The following is a 20,388-nucleotide window of genomic DNA, read 5'->3' as shown; positions in this document are numbered from 1 at the left end:
AGCGTCAGAAGCGTTTTGCACCACCACAGATCTTCTCGTGTGATGAGTCTGCTTGGGAGCTACTGGGTCATATTTAGAGCACCTTTACAACTGTCTTTTGGTAGGAAGATGTTTGGTCTCAACCATTCCGAGTACTGCGATTGCTTCGTTGGTGACAGCTGTCTAGCTGCTCCGTCAGCCGCGTGCAGCAATGTAGAATGGAAGTGAAGAATGCCTTTTCCAGCTGAAGCTGGGAAATGTCAGTCCTCTGGCCAAGCTGGTGTGGAAGCTGCCCTGCCACTGAACTCTGGGGATAGTAGTACAGTGGAGGCCAGCACTGCTTTTTTTTTGGTAAGGATGCTATGGGAGAGTCACCAGCGCTCAAGAAATCGGTCTGAAAACATGGACTAGTCTTACCATGGGACAGTCTGGTGGGCTGGGCTGCACCATTCTGAATGGGAAAGATGAGTGCTACTAGCGACCTGCCTTTCCTGCAGCACAGAAATTAAATAAAATGTGTATATTTATTTGCTTTTATGCTCTGTTTGTTTATGTCCAGTATGGGCTATTGTCCAAGTTGTGGCATAGCCTGGTGCTACCTGATGTATGATATTTAAGAAAAGCTTACTTTGGGTTACTATCTGTATATTTAGGTAATCTTAGGTAGAAGCTAGTTTTGATTTTTTTTTTCCCCCAGGAGTATATTTTCACTGTGCATTTCAAACAGTGGTGAACAATAGCTCTGATTACTCCACACAGGCTGTGTCCCTTCAGAATGTATTATCTCAACAGGGACTCGGAGTGAAAAGAAAGCTATTTCCTTGCTTTCTAGCAGTAAGTCAATGGACTCTTAAGAGGACAAGCTTTGCCACAGATGCAATTCTTAGGCTATGAGCAAGCAGAAGATAAAAGAGATCAAAAGCTTCAAATTCTGGTGAGGGGGGGAAAAAAGCTGCTGTTAGCAAGGGGCCAAAAGCTATAGCAACACAACTATTCTCTAAGAAGTGAAAACTTAAAAGGAACTTTTAAAATGTGTATCAAACAAAATCTAGTGTATGTTCTCCGTGGACAAAGGAGCATATGCAGGCTCACCACTTTCTATCTCTCAGTGAAAGGTAAACAAAAATCTTGCTTGATTGGTCTCTTTTGTATTCGCCTAGTTACATAGAAGACAGTGGGGGAAGGAGCAGCTTAGAAGCTGGAAGGACTGTGCTCAGCAAAACTGTTTTTATTGTTCAGGGAGCTGAGTTTTAACTGCTGGGTTGAATTACTATATAAAATATAGCTTTGCAACAACTTATGTTTTACTAGAGAATTATATTCCATTTGATCACAGTTATCTTTTTAAGGATTCACAACTTTAGCTGACCTAAACAGCAACTGAAGCTGAGGGAGACCACTAAATTATCCCTGGTACTAAAGAAGCATTCAGGCTGTCTTTTGAAGTATCTCATATTTCTTTCTTGCTGTACATAAAAGCATTTACTGCAGAGGACTTTAAGGTTTGTTACATTAACAAACACATTAAGTTCTGAAGACGAAATCTATCTTCCTAAAAACATAAAAGTAATTATGTAATTCATTTACATTTAGATATGCAATCATATATAATTTGTGAGTCCTTATAGGCTTCTGTGCAGTTTGTACAAAAGCAGGTTGTTGTTACATATGCCCAGGAGATGCAGTTCTCATCAGTGGAATATATGCTGGAATTCAGAGATACCACTTCTCACACTGTTCTTGTAGGCAGCTTTAGGAATGAAATCTTTTAGTGGAACAATGACAGTGAAGAATTATATGGTTGTGACATTCTTGTTCTCCCAAATTTTAGTTACAGTCTTGTTTTCTCCGGGAGCAGTTTTGCCAGGTCATTTTCCATTCTGTACGAGGAAATGATGGAAACTACTGTGCCTGTGGGGTCCTAAATTTGGAGGGAAAATTCGTTTCAATTAATTGCCTTTTCCCATTGAGGGAAAATGCTTCCCAGCCAATTGCAGAGTTTAGACAATGGTAGTTGATTGTGGAAAGAGATCCAATCTCCAAGATAGATATATGAGAATGTTACGAGAGGTTTCACAAGAACTTCTGCATGTTGCACACAGAGTGTGAGAGTTAGTGAGCTGTAAAATATTGATTAGGACTCTAAACCCATTATGCTTTTTTTTCGTCTTTTCTCCATTTGAACTGGATTAGGTGATGCTGCAATTTTTTGCACCCTTTTCCTCTTCCTAACATAAAATATTTTATAGCTATGTATTTTCTGAAACACTTGTAAAGCCTATGCATGTGCAGATATGCACACCAACAGTCTGAATAGAATTTGGTAAATACATGCAAGATTTTTTTTTCTCCCTCACACATACATGTGTTCATCTAAACCAGATTGCATTATTATTTGAGACTGAGTAACTCCTTCTCATATCACAATATATTTTGTTGATCAGAGGTTCAACATTAATAGAATGATAGAATGAGAATGACAAATCCCTAAATAGTTTTTTGGTTTGTTTTCTTTTTCTTCATTCCACTCAAACGGCACTGGACAAATTAGACTGTGGCTTGAGGTCCTTTTTTTGTTACTTCAGATTTGGCGTACTTCACTTTGCACTACCACAATCCCAAACTGTTCCTTAAGCCTTCATAAACATAGCCAGACCTTTTATAAATCCTTGACAAAGACTCTGACATCATCAGCAGGGAAAGTGATCTTTTTCTCTTGTTCTGATATCTGTATGCCTTCTACAGCAGTAATCCCTTAATTTAATAAAGATAAAAATGCAATAGCTTGGTTAAGTAATACAGGACACACAACAACATTCCTGGTTTATCCTTCTGTTTAGCCTTACTGATCTAATTACAGATTAATTATCTACATGGGTGCACTGGGCTTCTATACAGTATGTAGATCCATTTAAATCTGCATTCTCCTAAAACCTTTGCAGAAAAAAATGCTCATGAGTCAAACGTCTCACTGGCATTCATGGTCCAGAAATTCTTAAGTTCATTAATTACCTTGGCTGAACATCCTGCGTGGAGCAATTTCATTATGGTGATCAGCAAACAGTGCCCTTTATTAATCCTGCATTAGCCAAATGAACTAACTTGAGAATCAGACTTTCCAACCCATATCTTAGGCTTCAGAGTGTACAATATGCAAGATTGAGATGTTGGACTTGCAGTGTCCTTCACTAGGTTTCGTATGACTTTAACATCATCTGGATAAACATAGACCATGGAGCCTTCCTTGCCTAGCAGTAGAGGAGGAGGTCTGCTTTATATTAATTGGCCTAAGATTTGTTTCAATTTCTTTTGTATTTTGCACTCTCCCCATCTATTAATAATTAACAATTTGGTCAGAGCCCTACATTTCTCTACATCATGTCCTTTTTAAATGTCTCACAAAAAAATCTTAATAGTATTATTATGAGGCTTGGTTATTGTTTTAATTTTAGTCCATTTTCTTTTGCTTTAATGAGGAGAATATATCCTGTGGCTTTAATCAGGATTTAACATGGTTTTATGTAGTACACAACATTCAGCAGCACTTTCTTTTGAGACTCTTCAGTACCTACTAACTTCCTACCTACCTTCAGTACCTAATTGCCCATTGTTGAATTGCCTTCAAATCACAAGTTTTTCCTCCTCATGTCATTTTGAGTCAAGTTCTTCAAATTTGGCTAGGACAAAAAGCTACTGTATTAAAATTGTCATTTTGAAATAATGTTTGCTGTATTAATTTTTCTTTCTTTTTGATGGTGAAAAGAATTTACTTCGATTCTGACGTACTTTTCTCAACTTTTTCGCCTCTATTTTGCTTTTGTGAGTGGTCATCACTGGAGTAAGCTATCCTCTGAGTAGCACTACATATGGTTTTGGGGTATGGCACTGGAGATGATTAGTTGGAGCAGCCCAAAACAGAGCCAGTTAATAACAGTTAAACAACATAGATGATCAGGTCTAATGCCTGGGCTCCCTCCCTAGCTCTCCTTTATTTAGCACTGTACCTCCATCCCTTGAGGTGTTTACAAGTATGATGGATGTCTTTCTAGAAGAGCTCTTACAGTTGAAGCAGAAGTTATAAATTTGCTGAAAAGATATCTGTTGAGAAACTTTATAATCATTTATGCATTAAATCAGTCTGAATAAAAGCTGTGGTCATTCCTAGCTTTAATATGTGTGAGCATATGTGTAATGACTGAGTTGTCAGCAAAGCATTCTCAATAATAAGGGTACTTCATATTTCTCTCTGAAAGATTATGATTCCTGTATTTCACAGATATTTTTGACAACTTGGAATAAAAAAACCCAAACTGTGCTGCCCTCTTCCACATAGCTATAGCATTAGTGTTTTGTCTATGGGATTATAGAATTGCATATGATTAGCCTTGGTTTCTGTACACTTTCCTGCTGGGCTGTACTGCTTCCTAGATGCATTCAATTTTAACTTAACTGTTGGGGGGATACAGACTGCAGCTAAAGAAACAGGGATATTTGTCTTCTGTTTCCTCCAGTAGTTCAGTATTGCAGATGTTCTTCCTTTTCACGCTTTTTGTTCAAGTCTTCAATTCACTACTGTTTTCATCAGCTGTGTAGTTTGTTAGCCTATTCTATGTCTTATCTTTAATGTCCAAAGGCATTGTTTAACTTTTAGTACAGTTCCTGGGTTGTTACAATGCTACTGTTTGCATTTTCCAGGCTGGAGAGTTTCATATCTGTGGTTAAAATCATGTAATGACTTATACATGCCTTTTATACAGTGGAAATTCTTGCAATTTCAGTGGGAACAGTCACAGGGTATTAATTTTGTGGAGTGACAAAATGGTAAAAGTTTACCAATAAACAGCATTTTTGGTCATGAGAATATATTTATGGAGAGCTGTAGCTTCAAATACTAGAGGCACTTCTATCCTACTGTGTTTTTTTTTTCTTTATCTGCAGTTGTATATTTTTAATGCAATATATGACTACTCCTCTGAGTGGGTATTGTTTTTGAAACACTGCAATGGGTCTCTGATGAGATAGATGGGTAGTAAGCGTAACCAGATGGAGAAGACCATAGCTGTGCCACTGACTTCAGGAGGGCCAGGACCAAGCCCCTGAACTTTACTGACTCAATGAAATGCTGCTGCATACCCCTGCCCTTTGCCTCTCATCAGCTGCGCATTCTCCAAAGTACTTATCGTCTTGTGCTGTGAATCATGTCAGTACCCAGGGTGTGGGTAAGTGGCCAATGTAATTGTTGCCAAGAAAACTGGAAGTCCCAATCCTACTCCTTACTCTTTTGTACCCCTGCGCCAATATCTAGCCATATGGTTCCACCCTTTCCCTTGTGTCAGTTTTTGCAGTAAGACAATTCGTCTTACTAGTCTGGCAGGGAGCTAGTCAGGTTTTCTTCTGCTGTAGTTCTCTGCCAGATTAGTAAAATGCTTTGGCTTGCCAAGTGATCTGATGACAGCTTACTTTCCATACTGACAACTGTCTGAGAAAAGAGCTTTGCAGACAAACCGTACACCATCTCTGAAGCAAGCTTCCCCACAGCCCAACTTCTCCCCAAGAGCCCATGAGCTCAATTCTGGGGAACACAAGCTGGGTGTAACTAGAGGCCAAACACTGGTTTACAACATCCTCGGTTCGAGAGTGGTGTTTTCCCAGTGGAATTTCCCTTGTGGAGTGAAATCACCTACTTAGGGCAGTTGGATAATCAGAAAAAGAGGTCTCATTCATCTTGATTTGAAGGTCAGCCCTGAGGGACACCTGTTGTGTCTTCCTTTAGTGCAGTTCTGTGCTGCTTAGAGCCAAGGACTGTAGGTGCTACAACACCATTAATTTAGGGAATATCTTTGGAGGGTCTTTACAGAAGATCCTTTTGCAGTGTTGCCTGTCTTTCCTGGAATCTGTTGTAGTGGAAAGCAACTTAGGCCTGACTCTAGGTGGGCCTAATTTTAAAGTAGAGGTTGCTTGGAGGAAGAGACTGCCTTGTCTACTGCTACTGAATGATTTCAAGATGACAAAGGACACTGAGGATATAGTTTGGGGGCTGGCAGTGAATGCCTGTTCTTCAGCAGTGAAAAGAATAAGTAGAGCAATGTATTTGCTCCAGAAAAAAACCCAAACACAATAGGATTAATTATTGTTGTTTTTATTTCTTTTTAAGGGAATAATATATTTCATTTTATATTTGTCTTCTAATAGACACTCCTGGAGAACTGGGATTCTCCCTCATTAACTCAATTTTCTGTCCCTAACATATATACATGCAGTTTATCCCTTATTCTCTCCAGAGTAAAGAGCTCTGTTTCTGCATGCTGCTGTGATCTATTCGTACTGATCCAGTGGAGGGTCCTGCTAGGTGTGGGGCATCTGTGTCCTTAGACACGTGTATGAGAAATAATGGAGAAGGCACACTGCCTAGGACCATCCTCTTCAAGCGGTCTTTAGGCAAGCTGAATTTGCTAGTGGGAGAAGACTGAGCCTGTAGGGTGTCTCCTTGCTGCCTGCTCCTGTGTTGGCACATGAACAAATATGCCTTAAGGAGCCCAGACCATGGCCTAAGTTTCCTCCTTTTGTTGAGAAGTGCTGGCAGTTACTGATAGGAGTCAGACAGGGAGTTTTGTGTGGGTCATGGGCATGCCAGGTTGCTGGCACACATATGGTGGCATCCGGATGGGACCAGCCTAGGAAAATCTTGCTGGGTGAGGACTAGTGGATGAGTACTGTCCCTCAGGGTGTACCAACCTAGAAGTCCAGACAGATGACATCTGTAGCTCTTCCCTTGTCCACTGATGTAGTCACTCCATCATAGAAGGCCACTAGGTTGGTCAGGCAGGACATGCCCTTGGTGAAGCCTGTCTCAAATCACCTCCCTGTCCTCCATGACCTTAGTGTATCTTTTAGGAGGATCTGTTCCATGATCTTCCCAGGCACAGAAGTGAGGCTGACAGGTCGGTAATTCCCAGAGTCCTCCTTTCTACCCTTTTTAAAAATGGGTGCAGTGTTTCCCTTCTTCCAGTCACCAGGGACCTCACCTGACTGCCATGACTTTTCAAATATCATGAGAGTGGCTTGCCAGCTACATCAGCCAATTCCCTCAGGACTCTGGGATGCATCTCGCCAGGTCCCGTAGACTTGTGTATGTTCAGGTTCCTCAGATGGTCACAAACCTGATCTTCTCTTACAGTGGGAGGGACTTTGCTGCCCCAGTCCCTGTCTTGCAGTCCATCCACTCGAGAGGTGTGGGAAGAGAGGTTGCCAGTGAAGACTGAGGCAAAGAAGTTGTTGAGTACCTCAGCCTTCTCCTTGTCTGTTGTTACCAGTTTGCCAGTCTTGCTTATCAGGGGGGTACGCTTTCGTTGACCTTCCTTTTCTGGCTGACATACCTGTAGAAGCCCTTCTTTTTATTCTTTGCGTCCCTTGCCAAGTTCAGCTCCAGCCATGCCTTGGCCTTCCTGACCCCATCCCTACACAACTGGGCAGTGTCCCTATACTCTTCCCAGGATACCTGTCCCTGCTTCCACTGCCTGTGCAGTTCCTTCTTGCCCTTTAGTTTGCCCTTTATCATGTCTTGACTCATCCATGCCAGTCTCTTGCTTTCCTTTCCTGATTTCTTACACCTGGGTATCGAGAGCTCTTGCGCTCTATGGAAAGCGTCCTTAAAGATCTGCCAGCTCTGTTCTGCTCCCTTGTCCTTGAGGGCAGTTTCCCAGGGGGTCCTACTGACTAACTCCTTGAAGAGCTGGAATTTTGCTTTCCTAAAGTTCAGGGTCCTAACTTTACTCTTCGCCTGACCCATATCCCTCAGGACTGCAAACTCCACCAGTGCATGATCGCTGCAGGCCAGGCTGCCTCCAATCTTGACGTCACCGATTAGCTCACTTGCATTGGTGACCAACAGGTCGAGTATAGCATCCCCTCTGGTAGGGCTGCCTATTACCTGGCTTAAGAAGTTATCCTCAATGCACTCCAGGAGTCTCCTGGATGGTCTAAAGCTCACCGTGCTACTTTTCCAGCAGATGTTGGGGTGGCTGAAGTCCCCCAGCAGGAGGAGAGCCTGCAAGCACGATGCCTCCTGTAGCTGGAGTAAGAAGGCTTTGTTAATATGCTCCCCTTGATCGGGTGGCCTGTAGTAGACACCAACCACAAGGTTCCCTTTGTTGCGTCGGTCTCTGATTCTTACCCATAAGCTTTCAACCTGCTCATGGCTATTCTTCAGAGACGGCTCTTCACACTCTACCCGTTTCTTGATGTAGAGGGCAACCCCTCTGCCCCTCCTTCCTTGCCTGTCCCTTCTGAACAGCCTGTAGCCATAGAGAGCTGCACTCCAGTCATGGGATGCGTCCCACCAAGTTTCAATAATGGCAACTAGGTCGTAGCTTTCTAGCGGCGTGGTGGCTTCCACCTCCTCCTGTTTGTAGCCCATACTCGTGCATTGGTGTAGAGGCACTTCAGCTGGGCTGTCGGCCGTGTCACCTGCTTAGAGGAACACCTCTTAATTCCTTTGAGGTATTTCACTGGTATTTCCCTGTTGGCTCCTATTACCTCAGGAGCCCGTGGCTCATCTCCAAAAGACTTCAAGTGTGCTGCAGTGTAGCCAGCACGTCTCAGAGCAACAGGCTGAGGGCCCTCACTAGCACACCGTCCCTTTAACCTTGGCGTGTCATCCCACAGCTTGTCATGGGCAAACCTGGTATTATCCCCTTCCCCCATCAAGTCTAGTTTCCTAAATGCTGAAAAAACCTTTCCTAAATGCTGAAAGTAGTAGCCTGGTTTCCTAGTCTTTGTGGAATCAACCCCCCTTAGAATAAAACACAGAGATTTCATTTGAAAATGGTGTCATGACTACCTTGAAACTTCAGATGAACACCTTGCCTCACGTCTTAGTTGTAATCCAAAAAGATCACCATTTCTCATTACAGTGAGGTTTTTCTAATTTTAGGTGACATCAGCTTTTGGAACAGAACTGATTTATCCAGAAAAAATTGATTTATTGTTTTATGGCAATACAGCCTTTATATTTTCTTTTGTTAATTTATCAGCAAAGCTCCCATTGTTTTTTTACTGATGATAAATTACGCTTTTTTATGGAGTGCCGAGTCATAGTAATTTCCTTGTTCCAATTTCATTAACTTCCTGGTAGTATTGTCTGGAGCAACCAGATGCTGATGTGTAATCCAACTGTTTCCCTAGTATGTGGGAAGCAGTAAACTTTTTGTTTATCTCGTAAACAGTTCTGGCTATATATCTTTGGCTGTTTCTTTCCCATGGCCAGATTAAGATTGGCATAAACTGTATTCTCATTGGCACCATATAGTGCCTAGAAACAGGGACAAAAACATCCTAGGCCTATGTTATTAGTCTGGTTCACAGAAGTTGAGTGGCTTTGTTTTGTTTTTAAATCTGTCTGGGTTATGTTATTTTTGCATATAATCTATACATGAAGAGTCTCTGAGAAGCTGAAACTTTACAGTTGATCATAAAATTAAATATATTTTTCTAGAACCTTACCTAAAAGCTTCTGCAAAAGGGGAATATTAACATTTAAAACTGATGGAAAATATTAAACAAGATATAGCAGAGAGACATTTTCTTAATTCTCACAAATATGTAGCAATTGCCAAGTCAAAAATAACAAGTTAATCATTTTAAGTGAGTGCTGTAAGAAATAGTCAGGCATTTTGCATCTATTTGCATCTATTGCAAATATTTACTGTTAAAAAAAGTGATTTTGCTAAGCATCAACCTGTATTTGGGTAAATGTATGGATTTTATATCAAATATATCAAGAAGTATTTCAGATTAACACTTTGGGTTTTGAACATCTCTTTCAAAAAAGTTTCAGAACAGTTTTTGGGCTAGTCTTGAAAGGGTTTGAAGTCTTGAATTACTGTTTTATTAGTGTAACCAGTAATATCAGGGCCATAATCAATCACCTATGCATCACATTTGTAAGTTTCTTGAACATTTTGAGATAAAATATCTTTGTTTTCCTTAAGATTAGTTCAAAATACATCAACACCTGACACTGTGTCCAAGTTGTTCTGTCAAAGCTGGATATTTTTAGCAACAGCAAATATGAGTAACTATGAGCAGCTATTGCAATAAGATGTGTTTTCATTTTCTAAGTGTTGAAATGGTTACTTGAAAAGAGAGGGGAAAAAAGCAATGCATCGTTCCTAGTTTGGAATTTCTTCGCCTTATGTACTTTGAGACAGGTTTTATGAAAGATCATGCTGATAAAAGTTTGACAGTGCCACTTTCATTGAGGTATCCTTACCTGAGTATTCTTGACCTGAGTTACAATTTGAAATATCTATTTTTTAAATTTTATACTTGCTAATAATGATTTTGGGAAGTTAGATCCAAACAATTTGAATTTAAACTCCTGAATTATATTTGCAGGACTGGTGTTATCTTATTCTGTGATTGTGGAGCGCCCCTTTGCTTTATTTTAACTGGCTCAGAAATAGGCACTCTAATCTTTGCTTACATGGCCAGATTGAGATTGGCATTCAGGCTGATTTTTACAGAATGTGGCACATTTATAGTGTTTCTTTTAGATGCAGAAAGATTGTGAAGTTGGCTGCAACTATATATAACTATGTATGCAATATAACCACTTGCAGGTCTAGATTCAGTACTGAGGCATGTATAAGTTAGGCACTGAAATTCTTCCATTTTGGGTGCCCAGATATGTGGTGGGCCAGAACTGGACACCTAGTATTCCTATACAATGTGCAGGGAGATCCAGGTGCCTTAGAAAGATAACTGTGCTTATGCAGTAAGGTTTCCATCAGTGGCAACTATGAAAGGGGAGCAGGAGGGAAGAGGGAGAATCGTCATCTGCATGAAAGGCCACCTTGGAAGAACGTAAGTGGACTTTGGAGCTTGGGAATTCTTCTCAATTTAGTTTAGACATAGTCTCTGAGAGCCTGCGTGGCTTTGCAGAGGGCTTCCAGAGCTAGGAATTAGCAATAGTGAGTACAGTGATATATTTAAAAGCCTTTCTCTATTACCTGTTCCTGGGCTGTAGGTAGGCACCTCCATCAACTTGGGATCCAGAGTTCAGAAGCCACTGCTAAGAGCTGTCATCCACATATGAATTCTGGAAGCAGCAGAAAAAAAATTTCACCATATTTTCTTAATTTTGTAGGTTTTAAATGACTTTTTGTATTGTAACAAATGCTACAGGAGCCATGCTTCACGGCTCTCTTTCTGATACTCTGAAGGTCAGGATTTTTGCTGCAAAATAGGCTTAAAAGCTTGAGAATGCTCTTTCTTGCCCAGGTAAGTTTAACTATCCTGATGGTTAGGTGGCAGCTCAATTTGAAATTGCTATTTTGTACACAGGCCTTTGCATTGGCCTATATTTTGCTTTAGATGCCTGCATCCTCACTTGGACCTCACACTTTTTGTTTACCAAGTGCCGTAAATTGGCCTACAGAAATACTGGAACTGGTTTCTCGGAAAGATAAGCTAGTCTGGCTGGAATATCTCCATATCACAAGTACACTAACTCTGCTGGTTTGGATAGTTTATTTAGCTGTCCTTAGATGGAACTGAGCCATGAAGTGTAGAAGTATTCTGCTGTATCCAGACATTTTGAGATTGGAAGCAACTGCAGTTCTACTAGGGCAACTAGAGCAATGCCAAAATCACTATTATTATGTAAGTTCAAAAGTTACTGCTTGCAAAGTAGTTATTAGTTTGGTTTGTAGACTGTCTGCCAGAATGGGCATAACCAGTGGAAGTTTTTACTATTGTTTCTTTTTGTTCCAACAATTAAAAAGAACCAAAGACGTTGGGTTTAATGTTTTAATAATACTTTGGGTTAAATTTTTCATTTAAAACATTTATTTATAGTTAGAAAATGCTTCTGTGTCTCATAAAAGTAGTAGTCATGAACACCAGAGTTACATGAACTAATGTTTTTATTCAGTTCCAACTATTTTTATCAGTTATTTATACACTTATTTATATACTTATTTGCAGTGCATTTGGTGAAAAATGTAAGGTATTTCTTAAAAGTAACAGCAATAAGGATGAAAACATTTGAATTCTGATAGTAAACATTTTACTGGAAGAAAAGCACACACAACTTGTGTTAACAAAAGTAATTACTAATTAGATGCAGATCTTTCAATTTTACTACTAGAAGGTAAAATTAGGAGACTCACATACTGTAATTTCTAATCTGTTGATCTTTTTCCGCAGATTTGTTTTAAAATTGACTGAATCAGACCTTGTTCTTCTAATCAGATTAGCATTGCAGGTATTTTTAAAATTTCTAATGGCAGGGGGAGTTGGTACCTTCTAATCTAATTTTTAATTTTTTTAATAATAAAATTGTATTCTGAAAATAATAATTGAAAAGAATAAATAATTGCTGTATTAAAATTTTCCTACAGCTACTTCTTAACAGTCCAGTCCTGTAGGAATTTATTTAAAAATGCATAGTCTTCATTTAAAGGTGCTCCACAAAATGGATCTGATTAAAGCCAATGGAACTGCAAATCTGAGTGTTTTAGAAATGTTTGTATCCTGCCTATAGGGAAATTTTCACACTGACTGTAAGAAATTATGGTTTCAACAAAAGAAACAAGTTAAATGTATGCAGTAAATGAGACATCTCTTAGTTACCTTTTTTGCTAAATGCCTAAGTAGGGCTTAATTCAGGGATGTTGGTCTGAAAACATTTATGTAATGTCTTTTTCTCTCAGTATTATAATAGTTTTGTACACATTGAGTTGTATGCCTCTGTCTCATCTGATGTGGTGGTGATGTTTAGCATCTCTTCCAACACTTGTGGAGAGCACAGAGGGAAATAAGGTGGTCGCAGCCTGGTCTTTGTGAGGGAACAAAGAGTGTGGGGGAGCTGGAGGGGAAGGTGGAGACAGTACCGGATTGAATGCGTAAGTCTGCTGAAAGTTTTGAATGCACACAATATAAAGGCAATTTTTTTTCTTTCTTTACTTCTGTTGGCTGGTCATACCAGAATAGAATAAAAAAATGAAGTTCACTGGAGCCACCTTGCCTTTTCCTGACAGTTGCCTTTAAAAAAAAAAAAAGTTTGCCACATAGAAAGGTGTTTTGAAAACGAAAGGGGATCGGATTAGAAGGTCATAATAGAGCTGAGGAAAGGAACTCAGAAAATGCCCCTTGCCCGAAAAGTGGTATTGTTAATTGCCTCTCCCACTATAAAATTCTTGTGTCTGAGGAAAGCTGGAAGAGCTACAAGTAGTGTTTTAATCTGTCTTCAGGCAGTGGGTGCCAGCAAGGATAGAAGACAGCCAGCAGTATGTTTTTTGTTTTTAGACTTTCTTTTCTGACACCAGCTGGCACTGAAGCACTTGATGTGTTTAACAGGCAGGAAGGATAGCTATGAAATGGTTTAAAATAAGTTTGAGGAGTACTGAAATCTGTGTAAAAACTAAACATATGAAAGATGTTTCTATATTTGATAGGAACTGTAGATGAAAAGCTGAGCATTTGTGACTGTTTAGAGGTTGAACATCCTCAATCTTGAGAGGCTGAATCCCTGGTGATAGGCCAGATTTAACTGCAATCTGGAACAAAAATCTCTAGAAAATGTGCTGGTGAGATATCCAGAATTAACCCTTGGCAAAGCAAGCACAGTTATATTCCCTGTTGGTTTGGGGACAAGGTTATGACTTATAGCTGTGCTTTGCTTGGTTTCTGTTAATCCTTGTTCTCTGCCATAGTACAAATATGAAGTTTATAATTGTGAGTAAGATTTATCTTTGCTTTGGTTTGATGTCTTCAAATGCTGTGGAAAGTCTGTGCAAATTCACACATAGAGAAGGACTGTTTTGTTTAACAGTTTTTTGGGCCTTGAATGCTTTGCTGTTACGCTGCACTGTCTAGCCTTTCCATTTTGTAAAATGAGTATGAGAAGGTAGTTCTATAAATCTAAATAAAAATTGTCTCAAGTGGATAGTCCACCTTGGACGTATTCTGGTCTGGCTTTTAGATTTCACGTGCTGTTGAGGTTATTTGTGTCTCTGACACAGTTACCTGCAAATTTTGACCCTTGTACATATGCTAGATCTCTCAGCTGCTGATATGAGGGAAAATTCAATTTTTCCTTTGAGTGATTTTCATATGTACACTTGACTGCAAGCGTGCAGGAGACTTATAAGAGTAGGCTTGGAGATATTTTGTTTGGCAGTAGCATATAGCATGCAATACATATAAACTGAGGTTTACTTTTGTGCCAAAATAAGACATGCCTATAGTTGATATCAGAGGTAGTTCCAGATTTCCAGCCAAACCGACAGATTCACATCATATTTTTCTGAAAATCTCATCATCAAGTGTAGAACTGTCTCTCCACTTTTTGGACAAAAACTTCTTTTTTTTAATACAAACAATAAATTTTTATGCAGTCTGTCACCGTAATAAAGAGAATCACATGTAAAACTTGTCAGATAAATGTGAAATGTGTAGAGATTTGATGATGGGCTGGACTGAGAAAGCACTCCAGCAGATTTTGAGCAACATTGGCAGCTTAACTGAAAAGATTAATATTTAACTGATTTTTTGTTTTGCAGTAGGGAAGCAGTGTATGCAACATGCTAATTTGTATAGGCAGTATGTATGAAAGAACATCAGCAGGTGCACAGGTAAGTAATTTGGTACTGTATACGGAGGGAAAGTTATTTGGTAGTGATGGGTAATTCTGTATTGTCACCTCACCAGCAGGAGATTTGAAATGTCATCCCACCTCTTCTATTTCTCACAAAATTCAAAATAAGCATTCACAAACTAAGGAACAGCTGAATAATTTTATGATTATGTAGAATAAACTGTTAAAAAAGTTAATAAGGGCAATTAAGATAATCAGCCATCAGAATTTACAAGCATTAGTTTTCAAAAGGAAAAAAATAATGGGATATAGTAGTAACAAATGCATTTTTAAAGTGCTTATGTTGATACTTGATTGTTTTTTCTGATTCTTCTTCTAAGTGTGATCCAATTTAAGTTGCATAAAAGACATTCAGACAAAAGGCATATTTAAGGAATAAGTTATTCCCCCATTACTTTTAGCTATTAAGTAATAGTAATATTTGGAACAAATAGGGGACTACCATAAGCTATACCCACAGAGCTGTAGATATCACTGATTTTATGGGCTGGTAAGCACATGTGGTAAAAACCTGGCTAAGAATATTCCTCACCCTTTGGACTATTGACTGGTGAATATGAGTGATCTGAAAATTAACTGATAAATACTGGAGATTTTTTTTTGTAGGCATCCTTAACTAATGTAGGTTTTGAAGGCTTCTGTTTTTTTCATATTAAGCCTTGAGTGTTTTTCTGATGTTACTGCAAAATGGCTTGTGATGTGTGAGAAAGGGGAAGACCTGATGTTTCAACCTTTCTGCTTTAACTTCTATTGCATGTTTATTTGCAGCGTTCTATGAGACTGTAGTCATCTTAGTCCCTTTTGGTGGTATCACTATGGTGTCCTGTAAAAATCTAACTCGTTTAGGAAGAAGAATGTTGAAGAGAGAATATATTTTAAGGGAGTTGAAACAATACGTTCATTAACGGAGGGAAAGCAAGAGAATATGCTGGGCATAAAAACATGAAAATAGGAAACTTGGCAAATGGTATAAGGCCTCCATATGAAATTTTAAGTAATGGCATTTGGCACTACACTTTTTAGAACTTCAGATGAAACACTTACAAAAAGAGAAAATTATCACTTTTTGACAAGGAGGGGAATTTGGACTTTGAATTAACAGTGAACTAAAGGAGGATAATAGGTGTGAATTGAAACTAATTGGTGTTTCAGATCATTAAGCTGCTTGAAAATAACATGTGTGGTGAGAACTGTAGAAGTTAAGTCTCTCTTAAATGCCTAATTAAGCACAGTTCTGTCCTGCACGGGAGAGAAAAAATGTTATGTCACTTGCTGGTTTGTACTCAACTGACTGATTTAAATGGACAGTCAGTCAAAAGATTTAGCTTCTGTGTGGTAAAGTTCTCCTTCTGATTAGGCTGACCTACTGGTCCAAGAAGGGGTGATGCCCTGATGCATACAGCTATAGGCATAAAGATGGGCACAGGTATAATCAAAGTTGTTCAGAAAACATAGTGTAAATCAGAATGAGCAGGTGGTTGGCACAACTGATGAGCATTTTCAAGTGCGTGATTAATGTGGGTGCAGAAGTCCTGTAGCTGGGTGTCTAAATCGGCTCACACCTTGTGGCCTGATTTAAGCACACACATATGTGAGTTAGGATATGACAAAGATACTAAAAATGAATTTTTCACTGGAGAAATATCCATTAAAAAGCATGGAAGAACCTCCCTTCTACTCCCTTGAAAAAGGGGTGATAGTTGTTAAACTTATGTAAAATAAATTGGACAATTTGACATGTAAGATCCTTTGTTTTCCAACAAACTGTTGAGTTCACTGGCCGCAATCCAACAGAGAAAACAAAATGTACAGAATAAACACTGTCTATAGCAGGTGGAGGTAATGCCTTATTATACACAAATGCTGTTTTGTGTTGTGTAACCTGGGGACAATTTAGCAGACAATTTTGTACTTAGAAAAATCATGGTTTATGCAGAAAAGGAGAACCACGGATAATGAATTGTCTACATCTGAAAATACCACACTAGATCTGAAACACATGTCCTACCACATTGTCTTATGATTTCAAAAGCAGAGGAAGGAAGAGAGATTATTAAATTTAATTTCACTCCCTCATATCACTCTAAAACAGATGTTTAAAACCAAAAACTTATCCCTTCTTTCCAGTGTTTATTTCTAAATATTTTAGTACCAATGTTTTGTCACTCAAGACCAAACACACAGTGGCCCTTATTCATCACGCAACTAAGAAAGAAGTATTGTAATTTAGTGCATGCAAACCTCAGTTTCACTGTAAAAATAATAAAGTAAAGTAAAATAAAATAAAATGCAAATAAAACGTAACTCCACTGTGAGAAGCACGGGTTGTATGTGTGTACGTATATGTGCACATGTGTGTCTCTCTGGCTCCGGGGGAAGCTGATCCCTGAGGCTTTCCTTCCCCAATAGTTTTTTATCCTCAATTCCACACAATCAAGTGCTGATATTTTCAAGGGAATATGGGTTAGCTGAGGTGTGAATTATACATTTAAGAAGCCAGAAGTAATCTGATGTATTTTTTCAAGACCAAAGCATACAGAGTTATTTCTTGTGCAGTTTAGGTGGTTGTGAGCAAAAGGGAAACTTACTGAAGTTTTCAGACTGCTGACATTTTGTGCAAATGAGTCAGTTGTCTTCACATTCCTACAAAACTGGAAAGACAAAATTATGTGAATACTCAGGTAGGAGTATGGAGTCCAACAGACTTGACTGGAGTACTAGAGCCTACATCACCGCATCACCAATAGATTACTGCAGTTCTGTGTTTCCAACTTTGAGACATAAAGGAAGAGGAAACAACTGGTTTCCCATGCAACATGTTTTGCTGATTTCATCCAATTTCATAATTATCAGCAATAGCACTTTTTCTTCCAAGTGATTTATAAATACTGACTAATTTGTTCTCACAATTGTCACAACAATCTGGATTTTACTCTCTCAGACTGAAAAATATCACTGAAGACAAGGAAACAGAGTCAGTCCAATATTAATCAAAGGGTTCATTTCCTCTGTGAAGTCAGCCTCAAAATGGCATTAGATCTCATCTGGGCAGTCCTTATTTCCAGTGTAGGTCTAGTCACTAGGCACTCGTTCACTTGCTCATTTTCTGTGAAGCTGGTTTCTCTGGAACCTTATTGCCAGAGGAGAGGAAATTAAAAGAAAAAAAGAAAAAAGAATGGGAAAAAAGCAGCTTTCCATTATTATTGCAGCTGGTTTTGTAAGTTTACCTCAGCTTCGTTCCCATCCTTTTCAGTTAATGTTTTGCTCTGCATATATTGAAGGTGGAAATGTTTATAGAAATGATCTTTTCTTAAAATTTGTGGCTATCTTCTCAAGCGTGGCATGTGTAAGTGTTATCCAGGACTTTCCATTCAGGTGAGTGCAAAATAGCTGCTCTTTTGTTCTCTGTGGCATCACAGAAAAGGAAGATGAAGGGAACGAATGAGATGACGGAGCCATGCTCAGCCCAAGCCCTTAATGCACATCAGAAGATCTGGCAGAGGTGTCCAAGGTTATGTTCTCCTTCACAGCCAGAGAGGCCAGGGCTGTACTTCTCTGGGGCAGAGGTTTTCCCCACTGCCCTCTCCTGCAAGGGCATGACTGCACCGTCACCCACTCCAGTTACGGCTGGCTGTCACGATTGAGCCTGCTGATTGGAGTGGGGCTGCTCATGGAGAAGACACTCTTTGTAAGCACGGCTGATAACAGTGGACAGGAAATGTGGTAGTGTTCCTCAAAGATCTTACCCCTTGGTACCAGATCAACCTAATCCTCTCTGGTCGGTAGAGCCTTGTGGAAATGTAATATGATGTATGATGATGATAATATTGAAAGTCTCGGAGCAGTTTTTGCTCTGAGTGCTGTTCTGAAACCACATAGAAAAGTACTTTTTTTCCTGCCCTGCACGTGGCATGAATTAACTCCATGAGTAAAGTTTCAAACAAAAATAAGCATTTAAAAGCTTTTTCTTGGCAAATGTTTTCCGAAATGTAACATCGCCTGTGTGCATATCCACGTGAATGTGATGGATGTTTAGCAATCCAGTTTCCATTTTGCTTTAATGCTCATTTAATAATCACAAGAGCTTTGCTTTTTAAACATTTTCTTAAATTCTAATATTAAATATTAGTGAGATTTTAATCTGAAAAAAGTGTAAGTGCAGTTCTACTTTAATTTTACTCCAACCTTGTGTTCACCTTGCAACTATCACACAGGGAAGCCTGAAACATTATTAGTAGCTATAATTTGTGACAAGCTTATCTCTGAAGAACATTACATGAAGTCCAAAAATGTGACTTCCTATTGTCCACAGGACAAAGAGTTGTACCCATTCACTGGGGCAAGAGATGGGGATGGCTATTAAATAGCAATGTTGCAAGGTTTTATAAAGCTACTGTAAAAGATTCAAAGCAGCTAAAATTTTTAATGTTTATAGAATTTGTTCAGGACTTTAAAATGGAGGATGCAATTTAATCGATGGCGTGCTAATACAAATTAGCAGTTTTCAGCCCTTCTTCCTGAAAAATGAGATATTCTTTAATAATTGACTGAATTCTCCAGCACCCGCCACCTCTGAGACGTTGTAGGTTATTGTCAAAAGATGACCGGAATACAGAGCCGCTAAATATTTCATCTTAATGATAATGTATGCTGCAAAAGGTTTGAACTTTATATCGAGCTTTGAATTGACTTTTGATAAAAGACATACTGGATTCTCTCTCTCTCTCTCTTTTTTTTTTTCCACATTAACTTTGTGCCAGGAGCAGGGGTCAAAGCTAGCGTTTAAATTCAGACTTTTCTCTATTTATTGCTAGTAAAATGGGAATATCAGGGGATTTATTTATTTTTATTGTAATTTTTAAAAGTTGTCTGGATCAAGTTCAACTAATTATGTGTGTTTTTAAAGAGATGGATGGGATAAATGTCAAGTGTTGCGAGTCAGTTATTTAAGTGAAGTATGTCCCTATTCCACTGAAGTCAAAGGTAATTTTACCATCCCTAACACTTTGAAAGTTTTGTGCTGTACTCAGCTGTGCACCCAGCTGTGTCCTGCCCAGCTACATGCATTTATTAGTCAGAGAATCAGCATTAAACCTGGTGTCATAATAGCTAAATGTCTATCATAGTCATATGGGCTGTAGCTCAAGACAGTTCAAAATGTATTTCCTAATTTTCATGATTGTCTACAACACAAAACCAGGTATTTCCTGCATGTCTACAGTTATTTCTTCTTTTCTTTATTTTTTAAAGGAATTTCAGAAAAAATTTGTTCAAGCTTAACATGAACAAGTCTCACCAAGTTCTCTTTGAAGAGCGTTTTACAGTCATAATCCCACTGTCCAAAATTGCTTCTGTATATGAAGCAGCAATTAATTTATATGCATTAAAAAAAAAAAAAGGTAATCTTTAGGGCTATCAGGTATTTTTCCTGATATATATTGCTTTTTTCTGCTTTCTACTTATTGTATGCTTTTTACTGTTGAATTTAAGTCTTACAAATACACAAAGTGCTATGCATGCTTTAATACTTTTTTCAGTTTGTAAACCTTTTTAAAAAAGGTCCTAATTAGTCTTGCAACATAACAATAATAACCTACCACTCAGATAGTTCTCTCTTTTGGAAGAATTTCCAGGAAAATGACCATGATCTCTACTGTTTCTAAATATGAGTGTTTGCTCTTAAACATTGTTTTAGGGGATTAGGCCCTGCATTTGTCCCAAATAATCAGTTAATTATCAGTGTTCTAAAA

The sequence above is a fragment of the Ciconia boyciana genome, chromosome 1 (genome assembly GCF_034638445.1).
Source record: "Ciconia boyciana chromosome 1, ASM3463844v1, whole genome shotgun sequence".
In the NCBI taxonomy this organism is placed as follows: domain Eukaryota; kingdom Metazoa; phylum Chordata; class Aves; order Ciconiiformes; family Ciconiidae; genus Ciconia; species Ciconia boyciana.
The sequence above is the reverse complement of the archived record's forward strand: the minus strand, read 5'-3'. Positions refer to the sequence as shown.